Here is a 14,220-nt window from a genome sequence, read left to right as displayed (position 1 = left end):
GATTGAACTCAGACTCAACTACTTAGCTATATCGAGCCTACCAGACCCCCTTTTTTAAAAACATTTGGGATAGAGTCTAAGTTGCCCAGGGTGACCTTGAACTTGGCCTCAGCCTCCAGAGAGGCTGGGATGACAGCCATGCACCACTGTGCCTGCCTTCCTTGCCCCTTTTCTTTTTCATCTCTGTGTCCAGCTTTGCTGCCTGGAAGGTTGATGTAATGACTCATACTGTAGTGCTCAGTTAGGTCATGGGGATGCAGGTCAGGTCATAGGGATGGCAGAGCATGGCCTTGAGCTCGTGTCCTGAAGAATTTTTTTTTTAATGATTTAATTTCTATTTATTATAATAGTAAAACAAAAAACTACAAAAAGCCAAAACTAACAAGAACCTGAAAAGTATCTCCATATCACCTCCAGATGTTGTTATATTCCTATTCTCCTCCTCTGTGATTCTCTTGCTTTGCTTCATTTTGTTCTTTAGTTTGGCAAATGCAAGACTAAGACATGAACCACCACCCTCAACCCCATCCTCCAGGTGTTTCTTAAGCATCCGCATATTGGGGAAGACCTGGCAGCAGCCCATGTACCTAAAGCCACTGTACAGGTCCTCCAGCACCGAATCCCGGGCCAGATGCTCAGGTGACTTCTCAGCCTCTTCCCTTTCCTCTTGGCCTTCCCCATGCAAGCCATTTTCACTGTCAGTTAGGACGTCTCTTAGGCACATATGAGAGAGGCTGGCTTTTGAAGGGATCTTCTCAGGAAAGGCAATTATTGCTATTCTTGTCATCTTTGTGGGGGGCTCCAAATCTTCTGTATCCCCCAAGGAAGCCATACCCCTTTTCGTTGGGACAGGCTTATAGTAAACATTCAGGACTCTTTTCTTTTCAGTAGATGTTGCAGACTCTGAGGGGTTATTGGCCAAGGAGGAAGGTAAGTGGGAATGTTCCATGAAGGAGAAATTCTCCCTCTCCATCAAATCTTGATTTAAAAGCCTCTTGGAGGATCCAGGACCATCCTGGTCCATAGGAATGCACTTGCTTGAAGAAGGGATGCACAGCAAATGTTCTGGGACTGAGAAATTCTCTCCTGCATCCAGATTTGAACTTGGGACCATCTCATGTGTCTCAGCGGCATCCTCTGGAGAGTTGTGCAGTTCTGCATCCAAGAATTTGTCTTCATGGGAGAAGTTCCCTGAGGTTGAGGAAGAACTGCCTGCCGCTTTGTGGCCTAGAGTTTGGGCCAGTACCTTGGCTCTACCCTGCAGAACATCTTGTAAATCCAACTTTCCTCTTGTACCCCTTGACTTCTTCACAGGTCGTTTTAAGAGTTTCTGCTGGTGTTTTTTCTTCTCCTTCGTAACGCTCATTATGATATCCTTGTTGGTATGATACCAGTTATCACTAAGGCCTCAGCAGGGTTCTATGACCTATTGATGACATCCATGGTGTTCCAGGACCCCACTCGTATTCACAGCACTGCAGGATTGCTTAATCTATTGCCTAAGTTCATCTGTCACTGACTTGAACTTTCATACCCAAAGTGTAATAGATGATATTGATTAAACAAAGGAAATCCTTTGATGTGTCTAGGGATACTGTACTTCTGAATCTTCCCAACCCCAAGGATATGGCATGACTAGAGAGTATTAGGCTTAGAACCGTGCTTCTATCATGGAAATTAGTAAATATTACATCATAGTATTACTATTTTAGTTATCTGGAAATATACGTCAGATACATATTATAATAGAGGTGCATATTTGAGAGTACCTCATAAATCCAAACAATTCCAGCACTTACTAAATTTCTGCTGCTGCTGTGTACATTCTCATGTGTCTTCCCAATCCAGCCTGTCTGCTTTGCTACTCTTCTTCATCACTTCCCTGATAGATGGGAGAGACTCAGTTTTGACTACACCAAACCTGGTCTTCATCAGGAATTCTGTTCTTGTGGCTGACAGCCTCATTCTCCATGATTTTGTGCCAGGCCCTAGTCTTTCTTTTGGAATATCTGCTTAGACTCAGCCTCTGCATGGCTCTCAGTGGGGGTGCTATGTGGCGCTGTTGTCTGGGGACCCATCTCGATCCATGGGCGCATGCTCCAGGATGGCAGCCACAGCATTTCTCCATCATCCAAAGTTGAGTTCACATACTCCCAATCTATTAATTTCCTCTTTAGAATTACCACCTTCAGGGACAGATGTTACTGGCATTCCTCCAAAGCTGCTCTTCTCTCTGCTTTTACATACACAACTGTGTACTCCACCTTTCTACCAGATCAGGAAGTGGCAAATGTCCCTCAGTTCAATTCTGTTTTTCCAACTGATTCTGTCAACTTGAGTAAGACACACCAAACTGTGTCCTGAAGAATTTTTGAGGCTGAACACCATGCCAGGGTTGGATGGTCTTCTACTGAACTTGTTTTAGAAGTAAAATTCTGTCTCCTTAAAACTATTGTTAGTTTGGATCTCTGTTGCTTGTAGCTAAACCTAATTCTAACTTGATACCAAGACAAGATGCTCATGCTCTTACATTTTTAAATTTTGGTTTGACTTTTTGTTTTTTGAGGCAGGGTCGCGCTGTGTAGTTCAGGCTGGCCTCAGACTTGTGATGATCTTCCTGCTTCAGCCTCTTGAGCACTGGGATCAGAGGCATGGGTCATCACACCTGACTATGCTCTACATTTTTACAGGTGTTGTGAAGAGAGGGGTTTTATCCTAAATGCAGTGAGAAGCCACTGAAGGATTAAGCAGGAGCATTGTAAGATAAGAGGGAGAATTGGTTGTAGGTAGACAAGAGTGTAAAAGGGAAATAGTTAAAAGATTATTGTAACTAACAATCCCTTTGGAGAAGTTAGCAGTATCAATACAAATTTATGTATGCACTTACCTTCTAGGAGTATCCCAAAAATTTACTGGCAAAAATACAGAATGAAGGTTTATTTATTATAGTGTTTGCAAAAGGAGCACTGAAACCCTATCAGCAGTGCCTGTTTGAATAAAATATAATATAGCTGCAAAATAAGTTTTTGCAACTATAAAAAGGATTGAGGAAGATATCTATCTGTGCCCCTATGGAGTAATCCCCACAATATGTTATACAGAAAAGCAAGGTGTAGACAGAGTGAACAGTATGCCACATTTTATCTAAAGGACACAGGAAATATGAGTGCATGTGTGTATTTTCTTGAGTTTTCAAAGGGCAATAAAAAGATAAACCAAAAAACTAGTAAATATGTTTACAGAGGAAAGGAATGAACTGGGTAAAGGTAATAGGAATGAAATTAAGATGTAAATATTCCTTGTTATAATTTGAAACCATGTGTTTTATATAATTACATAACAAAATTAGATCAAAAAGGAAAAATAAAAACCCAAGCATGGTGGTGTATGCCTGTAATTCTAGCACTCAGGAGGCTGAGGCAGGAGAATCACAAATTTGATGCCAGCAACTTCATAGCAAGTCCAAGGGCAGCCTGGACTACATAGTGAGAAACTTGTCTAAAACAAACAAATGAGAAACCCAAGATAAACCAGAAGTAATGTTACCATAACAGAGAAGGTTTTAGTTGAATAAAATTATGTATTTATAGATAGGAGATGTAGAAATAAAATTATGTATTTATAGGTAGCAGATTGGTAGAATGCTTGCCAGAGTGTGTAGGTCCTGAGATTTGATCCCCTGTGCTGGGGAAAGAAAATACTTCTGAGGCACCTTAGGAAAGAAGGATCAGAAACCCCTTGAAAACAATGGAAGGCATTCTTGGCATACAGAGGCATCTAAAAGCCTAAATTAATCAAAAATTGACTTAATGATTTTTCGCAAAATGTCAATGAAAAGCTTAAGCAACAATTTAAGGACATGAAGAAAGAGCTGTGCTCTGACTTTATTAACTCCAACTGCTTGTCTCTATCCATCTTTACCTCAATGCTCAGGCCGTTAACTTCTTTCCTCAGTTCTGTTTTTGCTAAAAAGATACAAAATAATTACCAACAACCTTTTAAATTAAATTTCTGTTCCCAACGTTTTTCTGCAATACAAGTGATTGGTCTGTTATACAATCTTGCAGACAAAAGAAGGATGAGCCAGTGTCAGCGTGTGGCCCCGTGATGGAGCACTTACCTGGCATGAATGCCCGAGGCCCTGGGTTCCACCTCTAGCAAGGAAAAAACACCCTAAAAATTGAAAACAGATGGCCTACTCACATTGTTTTTAGTACTTTTAAATTGTGGGGGAAGGAGGCAGGGTGGAGAAGAAAGGGGAGTAGAAATGATCAAGATCCAATATGTATATGTACCAATTCCTGAAATTAAATGTGATTATGTATCACAAAAAATAAAAAAATTTAAAAATTATGGTATTTTGGGTATACTATATTCTATTGGGGTCTATCCTAGGAAAGAAAGAATAGCAGAGACACTTAAATCACATTCAGTCATCTTATTAATATTGTTACTGTTTTTTTGAGACAAGGTCTCACTATGCTCGTCTTGAACTCACTGTGTAGGCTGGCCTTGAATTCAGGGCAATCCTGCCTCAGCCTCTCAAGTGCTGGGATTACAGGTGTGTGCCACCATGCTGGGCTTAGCTGGGAGTTTGAATCAGCTGATCAGTTTGGGAAGTACTGTTATATCTTCCACTTTGAACATGAGATGTCTTTCCATTCATTTAAATCTTTAATTTCTTTCAACCAAGTTTTGTAGCTTTCCATATAAAAGTGCTGCATTTTTTTTGTTAAATTCCTAAGCATTTTATTCTTTTTGATAATATTGACAATGGAATTTTTCTTTCATTTTCACAGTTGTTTGTACAGAGAAACAATTCATTTTGTATATTGCTCTTGTATCCTGTGACTTTGCTGAAGTTGTTTATTCTTGTAGTTTTTCCCACTAAATTCCTTAGAATTTTCTATATTCAAAGTTCATGTCCTCTGTGAATAAAGATAGTTTTACTTCTTGATTTTTTTTTTTTTTCTTTGTGGTACCAGGGATTGAATTCAGGACCTTGTGCTTTCAAGGTAGGCGTGGCACCACTGAGCTAAATCCCTGACCCTACTTCTTAATTTTCAATCTTCTTTTTGGTAACGAGGATTGAACTCAGGACCTTACACTTGTAAGGCAGGTGGCAGAACCACTGAGCTAAATCCCCAGCCCTCAATCTTTTATTATTTAAAAACTTTTTATTGGTTATACAGATTAATGGGTCTGATTTATATGTGTACATAACATACTGTGATCATATTCTTCATTACTGCCTCACCTGGCACTCCCCTCATATAGTATATTTAATATATTTTTATCATATTCATCTTCCCATTCCCACTCTTACTCCCTCTGCCTCCCCTTTATTCCCTTCCTCCTGTCTAGTAATAGTCTCCCTTCTATTTTCTTGTCATCTTTTTTAGATTCCACATATTAGGCAAAACATGCAATGTTTGTCTGAGTCTGGCTAATTTTGTTCAACATGATGGTCTTCAGATCCATCCATTTTTCTGCTTAAATGACATGATTTTGTTTTTTATGGTGGAGTAACACTGCATTGTGTATATATACCATAATAGTTTTTATCCATGTTGACGGGGCACCTAGGCTGGTTCCATATGTTGGCTATTGTGAATTGTGCTGGAATAAACAGACATGTAGGTATTCTTTTTTATGTATTTATTTTATTTGCAGGTATTCCTATAGTATGCTACCTTAATTCCTCTGAGTATGTACCAAAGAGTGGTGTAGCTGGATCAAATGGTAGCTCTATTTTTCATTCTTTGAAGAACCCCATACTGATTTCCATAGAGGCTGTACTAATTTACATTCCCACCAGCAGAGTAGAAGTTTTCTTGAACTCACTATGTAGCCCAGGCTGGTCTTGAACTTGAGGCAATCCTCCTGCCTCAGTCTCCTGAGTCCTAGGATTACAGATATGTACCACCATGCCTGGGTCAGTTTATGCTTATCTTGGAAGGCTTCTATTCCTGTTTGAGTTTTTTTTTTTTTTTTGGTACTGGGACCTTGCACATGCGAGGCAGGCGGCAGAACTACTGAGCTAAATTCCCAGCCCACCTCGTTCACTTTTGAAAGATAGTTTTGCTGGATATGGTACACTAGGAAGGCAATTTATATTTCAAGGCTTGAAATAAATCATTCCATGCTTTCCTACCCTTTAGGATTTCTGCAGAGGTTTCTGAAGTTATTCTGATGGACTTGCCTCTGTAAGTGACTTGGTGTTTCTCTCTTGCAGCTTTCAATATTCTTTTCTCGTTCTGTACCCTTCCATTTTAACTATATTTTATCCTAATGAGGTTCTTTTCTGGTCATGCCTGTTTGGTGTTCTGTCCTTTTATCTTGATGTCCATATTTTTCCCAAGATTTGGGATTTTTTTTTGTTATTACTTCATGAAATAGTTTTTCTGTGCCATTAGTCTATATTAGAGCCCTCTTCTACAGTAAAAATGTGTAAGTTTGGTCTTTGAACTGTCTCAGAGTTTTTGGCTGTTTTGTTCATAATTTCTCATTTTTTTCTTTTTTTAGTATTTGTGTGTACTAATTTCTCAGCAATGTCTTTAAGCCCTGAAATTCTGTCTTTTACATGATTCTTTCTATTGGTGAGGCTTTCCACTGAGCTTTTTAATTTGATTTATTATGCATTTCATTTGCAAGATTTCTGCTTGCTTTTTCTTTAGACTCTCAATATCTTGGTTGAATTGTCCCTCAATATCCTGCATTGTCTTCCTTATTGAACTGTTTATTTGTAACCTCTTTGAAGTCATTAATCACTTTATGAATCAGTCTTTTGAATTCTTTGTCAGCATTACATCCACTTAACTATCTTTACATTCCATTCTCAACAAATTATGGACATTTGGAGGAGTCATGTAGCCTTGTTTTTTTCATACTTCTGGTATTTCTGTATTGATATTTGTGCACCTGTCAGATTGGATATTGTCTTAGTTACTTTCTTGTTGCTGAGATAAAATACCTTACACCCACAAGATATATATATATATATTCATATATATTCATATATATTCATATATATATTCATATATATTCATATATATTCATATATATTCATATATATATTCTTTTTAAGCTTACAGCTTGTAAAAGTTTCAGTTCATAGTGAGCTGGTGGTGGAGCTTTCCTGTAGTCAGGTTCCAGTACCCACCTGCCCAGTGTGTGATGCAGGCTTGAGAAAAAGAATACACTAAGAGGTGACGTGGGGCTGGCTAGCTCCTCGGAGGGTTTGCAGAGAACTGGCCGGTGGCAGCTGGTTACGGGGGGCGGCCCCGAGTGCGAGAGTGGAGCGGGGCGGTGTGTGTCCAGGGCCATGACGGGCAATGCCGGGGAGTGGTGCCTCATGGAAAGCGACCCCGGGGTCTTCACCGAGCTCATTAAAGGATTCGGTTGCCGAGGTGCCCAAGTAGAAGAAATATGGAGTTTAGAGCCTGAGAATTTTGAAAAATTAAAGCCGGTTCATGGGTTAATTTTTCTTTTCAAGTGGCAACCAGGAGAAGAACCAGCAGGCTCTGTGGTTCAGGACTCCAGACTTGACACAATATTTTTTTGCCAAGCAGGTAATTAATAATGCTTGTGCTACTCAAGCCATTGTCAGTATGCTGTTGAACTGTACCCATCAAGATGTCCATTTAGGAGAGACATTGTCAGAGTTTAAAGAATTTTCACAAAGTTTTGATGAGGCTATGAAAGGTTTGGCATTGAGCAATTCAGATGTGATTCGACAAGTGCACAACAGTTTTGCCAGACAACAAATGTTTGAATTCGATGCAAAGACATCGGCCAAAGAAGAAGATGCTTTTCACTTTGTCAGCTATGTTCCTATTAATGGAAGGCTATATGAATTGGATGGATTAAGAGAAGGACCGATTGATTTAGGTGCATGCAATCAAGATGACTGGATTAGTGCAATAAGGCCAGTCATAGAAAAAAGGATACAAAAGTACAGTGAAGGTGAAATTTGATTTAACTTAATGGCTATTGTGTCTGACAGAAAAACGATACATGAACAGAAGATAGCAGAGTTACAAAGACAACTTGCAGAGGAGGAACCTATGGATACAGATCAGGGTAATAATATGTTAAGTGCTATTCAGTCAGAAGTTGCCAAAAACCAGATGCTTATTGAAGAAGAAGTACAAAAATTGAAAAGATACAAGATTGAAAATATCAGAAGGAAGCACAATTATCTGCCATTCATTATGGAATTGTTAAAGACTTTAGGAGAACACCAGCAATTAATACCACTTGTAGAAAAGGCAAAAGAGAAACAGAATGCAAAAAAAGCTCAGGAAACTAAATGAAGAGGATACTTTGGGATGTGTACACAGCTCTGCGTCTAAACTTATTCTCCTGGAAACCATTAAGTCTAAGGAACTTTGAGCAATGTCCTAATTGACTCAGTGCACGTTTGGCAAAAGTACCAGTCTGTCTTGTCTGTAATGCATGGATCCATAAACTTTTTCCCCACCTGCATCATGTGCATGTAGTACATATTAAATAAAAGTGATACTAAGAGTGCTTGGCCAAATTCTATTATTTGACATTGGAGCTGAGAACTCTTGTTGGTACTCTGGATATATAACTGTAGTCAAGAACCTTGGAAATGCACAAATGATATTCTCTACTTGTTACTGTTCTAATTGATATTTTGCTTTTTTTTAGCTTCCAATTTATAAATGTCAGCTCTAAATTAAGTTGGATCTTCTGTTTCTTATTAATGGAAAAATCAATATTTCTGTCTTTGATATGTTTTGAGACTCTTAAAACTGAATTTTATCTTTTACTAGTTATTTGATTTTCATGCAGATCATTTGAAAAGAATGAAACTACAGTTTCTAGTGATTTTCACTGATGCCAATAGAAAAGGTACTAAATACTCCAATTTTATTTTACCAAACTTTCTTAAAGTGTTTGGAGTTAATTGTGTAATTATCTAGAGAAGTCTGGATATTACTTCAAAACAGAATTTCAGGTTAAGAACAAATTGTAAACCTTAAAGAATTTTGGTGTTTCTCTGCATTTGGAAACCTTTATTCATGCTGTTAGCTGTATCTTTATTGAAAGTTATAGGTTTGACAGTTCAGGTTGTCTGCTTTAAAAAAAACATGGCAGTGGTAGTAGAGAACCTTCTATGCTAATTTGAACAAAATTAGTAGAGCCTACAGTTTCTAAGAGTCATGTACAATTTGTTCATAATGAATTATTTTTTCTCTTTTGGGAGTTGCTCGGGTTTTTATTTTATAAATTAATATTGTAGTATATTCTTGTTCTTAAGCTTCTTTTCCAAGTTGAATTTCAAAGGAAATTTTATAAAACTTTTTATAAAGGAAATAGTCTACTTTTTTCTTTACCAAGCATGTTTTTAAAGTTGATATGTGGCCTTTTAAACATCTTATTATTTATTGTAAAATAAATTTAACATAATTTATTTTGTTAGGTAGAATGTGTACCCATCTTCCAGCTTTAACACATGACTTTTTAAAGGATTGTTTTACAGCTTAATAATTGTGGTATTATTGAATGACTTAGAACCAATGGGAGGAAACCTGGGAGGAAACTGAGAAGAAAAATTAATGAAATATTTTTCATATATAATTTCAGTTAAAGGTAATAAGAATATGTAGTTTTTCAGTTATTTGTGGGTCAATATATTTTGCTCTTGATACAATAGTAATTACGGAGTCTTACGGAGCTGTCATACAATTTTCAAAAATTGTCTTAGGCTCATTTTGATTTTATTCATTTACTTTTTATTTCTATATTTTATTGAGGTTTAAATTCTGTAAAGCAATACAAGGATTATTGTAGAAAGTAGCATCTAGTAATCAAATAAATCAGTGGAATAGAAGAGAGGACCTAAAACCAGATTTATATTTTTCTGATCATTTGATCTTTAACAAAGGTGACAAAGCAATCCAACGGGGAAGGAGAATCTTTTCAACAAATGGAGCCAGAATAAAGTAGCTGAATATCCATATTGGACAAAATGAACTATGACTCCACTACCTCACCAAAATGAATTTGAGTTGGATCATAGAGCTAAATGTAATAGCTAAAAAGTATAAACCTTTTATTTGTAGAAAACATAGGTGAATATCTTTGTGATATGTGAGCAGCCAAAGGTTTCCTAGGTCACAGAAAGCAGTACCCTTTAAAAGATCCAGAATTCAAGTCCATCAAAATTAAAAATTCATCATGGAAAGATACAGTTAATAAGAGTAACTAGTATTAAATGACATTTGTAAAGTAGCTTTATAAAACTAGGTTAATAGATGTAAGGGTTTTTTCTTGTCTAATTCTGATAAAGTTCCTTGCTAAGGATTTCTATAGTTTAAGAATGATTTATTTTGTCTGCTTCTTTAATCATTACAAATGCATTGTGACGCTTCATGGTTATTTCTGCTTGTGAATAAAGAAGTATGACTTGTCCAAAAAAAAAAAAAAAAAAGAATACACTAAGAGACAGAACTAAGCGAGAGAAAGTGGGGTGCCAGGACAACCAATGCCAGTGCAACCAACAAAGGCACTGGACAGTCCCAGGCACTTACTTTTATTGGCAATCAATTGGGGTAAAGGTGATGTGTGGTTTCTATGGAAATTAATGTAAACAAGGCTCATAAAGGACAAGACAAAGCATTCTCAAATTAGGAGCAGAATAGATAAAATATATGATTGTAATTAGAAAATTGTCCTTCTATTCCAGTCTGAAGGTTTAGTTGTGGGAACAGAATTTGGGTGTGAGCTACTCTGACCTTGGCACATAGGCTTCAGCCAGACTCACTTCTCAAGAGAAGCCAATTGTGGGGTTAACTCTTTACAGCCTGCTTTGGGCATAATCAATATTACAGTCCTCTACAAGCTGGCTCCACAGCAGAGTGGCATGGCAGGAGAGAAACAGTCCACGGTATGGCAGGCAGGAAGCAGCAGCAAGCCTCCCTTTCCCTTTTTTTCTATCCAGACTACAAGCTTTTTGGTTGGTGCCATTCACACCCAGAGTGGGTCTTCTGTCTTCAGTAAATTCATTCAGCCACACCCAGAACTATGCTAATCCAATAAGTGGACTGATCTAGTTATCAGGCCCATGATCCAGAATCACAATCCAGTCGCTCCCAAAAGCCCCACCTGGGAGCACATGAGGCTTTGGGGACATGTTAAATATAAACCATTACAGATATCTCTTCCATTTTTATTCAAAGGTCTTATTAGTTTCCAGCTTTCTTTTGAGGACTTGATCACCACCACTGAGAGTATAAAAGAAACTTCAGTAATGACACAAAGACAAACAGATACATATTGACATACAGTGAAAAATCAATCAAAAGCAACAACTATACCATTAACAGTAGAAATCAGGGCCAGGGATTTAGCTCAGTGGTTCCGCCACCTGCCTCGCAAGCACAAGGTCCCAAGTTTGATCCCCAGTACCAAAAAAACAAAACAAACAAACAGTAGAAATCATGAGTGGTAACGTTGATACAAAGACAAACCAGGTATTGACATATATACAGTAAAGGCCCAGTAAAAGCAAAATCTATAACACCAATGTCAATAGAAAAGAAATCAATGATAACATTAAAAAGCTAAAAATTAATAAAGGATAATAATAATACAAATAATGGAAAGGTAGGAAAAGGGAAAAATGGAAGAAGAAATAAAATTTTAAAAAGAAAGAAATTGAGAGAAAAGAGATAAAAATGTCCAATTAAAGAATAAGAAAGTAAACTAGGTAAAAGTAACAACAAAAAAGAAAAAGGAATCCCCCCCCGCCATATCAAAACACAAAAAAGAGAAATGAGTTCAAAAAATTCCTCCACATTGAAGGATTTGAGTGGATAGTTTCTTTCCAGGGTTTGGGACTGGAATCGTGGAAAGAATTAAATTCGTGAACCAAGGAATCATTAGGCTCCCACCTCCTACAGCATATCCAGCTGTGAATTCATCAGTGGATTAACACATTCCTGCCAGCTTGAACCACCGGTGATACATACATGACTGTCCTATTGGATGGCTTGGACCCACTGGTGGTACAAACAGATCTAACCACTTTTATTGGTCGTTTTACTAATAACATTAATAAAAAGCCCATAAATTACCAAATCTAGTTAGTTGCTTGAATTTGAATAATTACTGCTCAAATATAAATGTTAACATTATTCATTCCAATTAAAAAAATATATATATGTTTGGTACCAGGGATCAAACTCAGGACCTTGGACTTGCGAGGCAGGTGGTGGCACCACTGAGCTAAATCCCTGGCCCTAAAAAAAATATTTTCTTAAGGAACTGTAATATGACGTCTGGTCTGCTAAATCAATGTATTTCTTTGCATTATTGTAATCAGAGACAAGATCAGGTTATATGTTTCCAGGTTTTCTGGTGATCAGTGTACATGTATGATTATTACAAGTTGTTCACATACAAATAGTTCTCTTATCAGTCCATTTAACGAATTTTACACCAGAACAATTTTCAAAGTTTATGATTTTGCTGTGTTTTTGCTTGTACTGGCAAAAAGTTTTGATTTGGCTATAATGTTCTCAAAAATACATTTCTTTTTGTAAAAGTTCTTGTGATAGGGGTATACTCGAATAATAACTACCTGTATATAATGTGTGGTGTTCCAATAATAAGCCATTCATTAATTTCAAAACAACACAAGAATGCCCATGCATCAGAGGGTCTGCATTTTTTCTGGCATAGACATATCCACAGGTAGACCAACAATATATATAATTTTATCCCATATTTGTGCTGTTTTCCTTTGACATATTGGCAAAAATGCAGACATCCTTGCCATAAAATTATACTTTTTTTCTAATACTACCTTAAGTGGCCAAATAACTGAAAGATCACTACTAAGAACATAGAAGACAATTGAAGAGTTTTGTCATTTCAATCATTTACAGAATAGAAGAGCCCTCAGAGCAATTTACAAAGCCACTTGTCACAAACTACTTACATATACAACTAGGCAGTGATACACAGGTTTACTGTGTCATTTATGCCTCCTGCTTATCTCTTTCTTCTCCCCTATTTCTTTCCTTACCCCCTTTTTCTTTTCCCATTTGTTTGCTAAGCTAATGCATTTTTTTGTTTTGTTTCACTTTTTTGATGCAGGATCTCATTTTATAGTTTCAGATGGCCTCAAACTTGCAGGGATCCTCCCGCCTCAGCCTCTGGAGTGCTGGGATTACAGGTGTGCATCCACCAGGCCCAGCCTAGGCTAACAAATTTTGAAAGGCTTTTCACAGCTTGCTCAGGAGGCCTTGTTCATTTTCACAGAAAAAGTATCTGCAGTGGCAAATATCTGAAAGTAGAACATTATGCAACAGAACTGAGAAACAATCATATTAGAAATAGGAATGTGGAGAGTAGTATAGCGCAAAAAGGAATGGGAATTGGGATGTGAATTTGCCTCTGTGGGAGGAGGTTCAGCTCCTATGGTATCATGATATTTTAAGATTTCCAGGCTTCAGTGGATTTATTTATAAAATGAAGATGAATGCTGACCAATCCCCATCCCAACCTTTTTCTTTTTTAGACAGGGTCTTGCATAATCCAGGCTGGTCTTGAACTCACTGTATAGTCCACATTGGCCTCAAACTCTTGGCAATCCTGCCTCAGCCTCCCAAGTGCTGGGATTAAGGAGTGTGTCCTCATGCCCGGTCCAACTTTATAGAATGTGGAAATTGGTATGCACATACATTAATAGACAATTCTACTTTATAGCTATGGCTTTTACAGAATATATTTCATTTCATAGTAAAACTGCATTTCATTTCATAGTAAAACTGCAGTGCCTGCACAGGAGCAGAAAAACTCCAAGACAATTGCCAATGAAAACTTTGGCCAGTGTTGCAGTTCTGGGTCTGTTTGTGTGTGTGTGTGTGTGTGTGTGTGTGTGTGTGTGTGTGTGTGTGTGTGTGTGTATTTGCATATGCAAGATGCACGGGTGTCATAACCAGGATCTTCTGTGTGTTAGGAAAGTACTCTACAGGGAGCCACATCCCAATCCCATTTCTCTACTCTTGAATCACTGGCATACCAACTGCTCTCCCTGGGAACTTTCTGACTAATGGAGAGATTAATTCCTAGAATTTTGTTTGTTGTTGGTTATTTCTTTCCTTTTCTCTAGGGGTCCTAGTATCCTCTTTGAAAAGAAGTCCCCCAGTGACCTAACTTCTTCCAAGTAGGCCCCACTTCTTT

At 37.6% G+C, this 14,220-nt stretch overlaps 1 pseudogene; it reads left to right on the top strand.

Annotated features, from left to right (window-relative positions):
• The first annotated feature begins 7,233 nt into the window (after positions 1-7,233).
• Positions 7,234-8,632, top strand: LOC101698875 (ubiquitin carboxyl-terminal hydrolase isozyme L5 pseudogene; annotated as a pseudogene).
• Positions 8,633-14,220: the final 5,588 nt, after the last annotated feature.

Source organism: Heterocephalus glaber, unplaced genomic scaffold (assembly GCF_053883595.1).
Source record: "Heterocephalus glaber isolate CG9 unplaced genomic scaffold, H.glaber_assembly_v1.0 deba00001600, whole genome shotgun sequence".
NCBI lineage: Eukaryota > Metazoa > Chordata > Mammalia > Rodentia > Bathyergidae > Heterocephalus > Heterocephalus glaber.
Note: the sequence above shows the minus strand (reverse complement) of the source record. Positions and strands in the feature narration are given on the sequence as shown.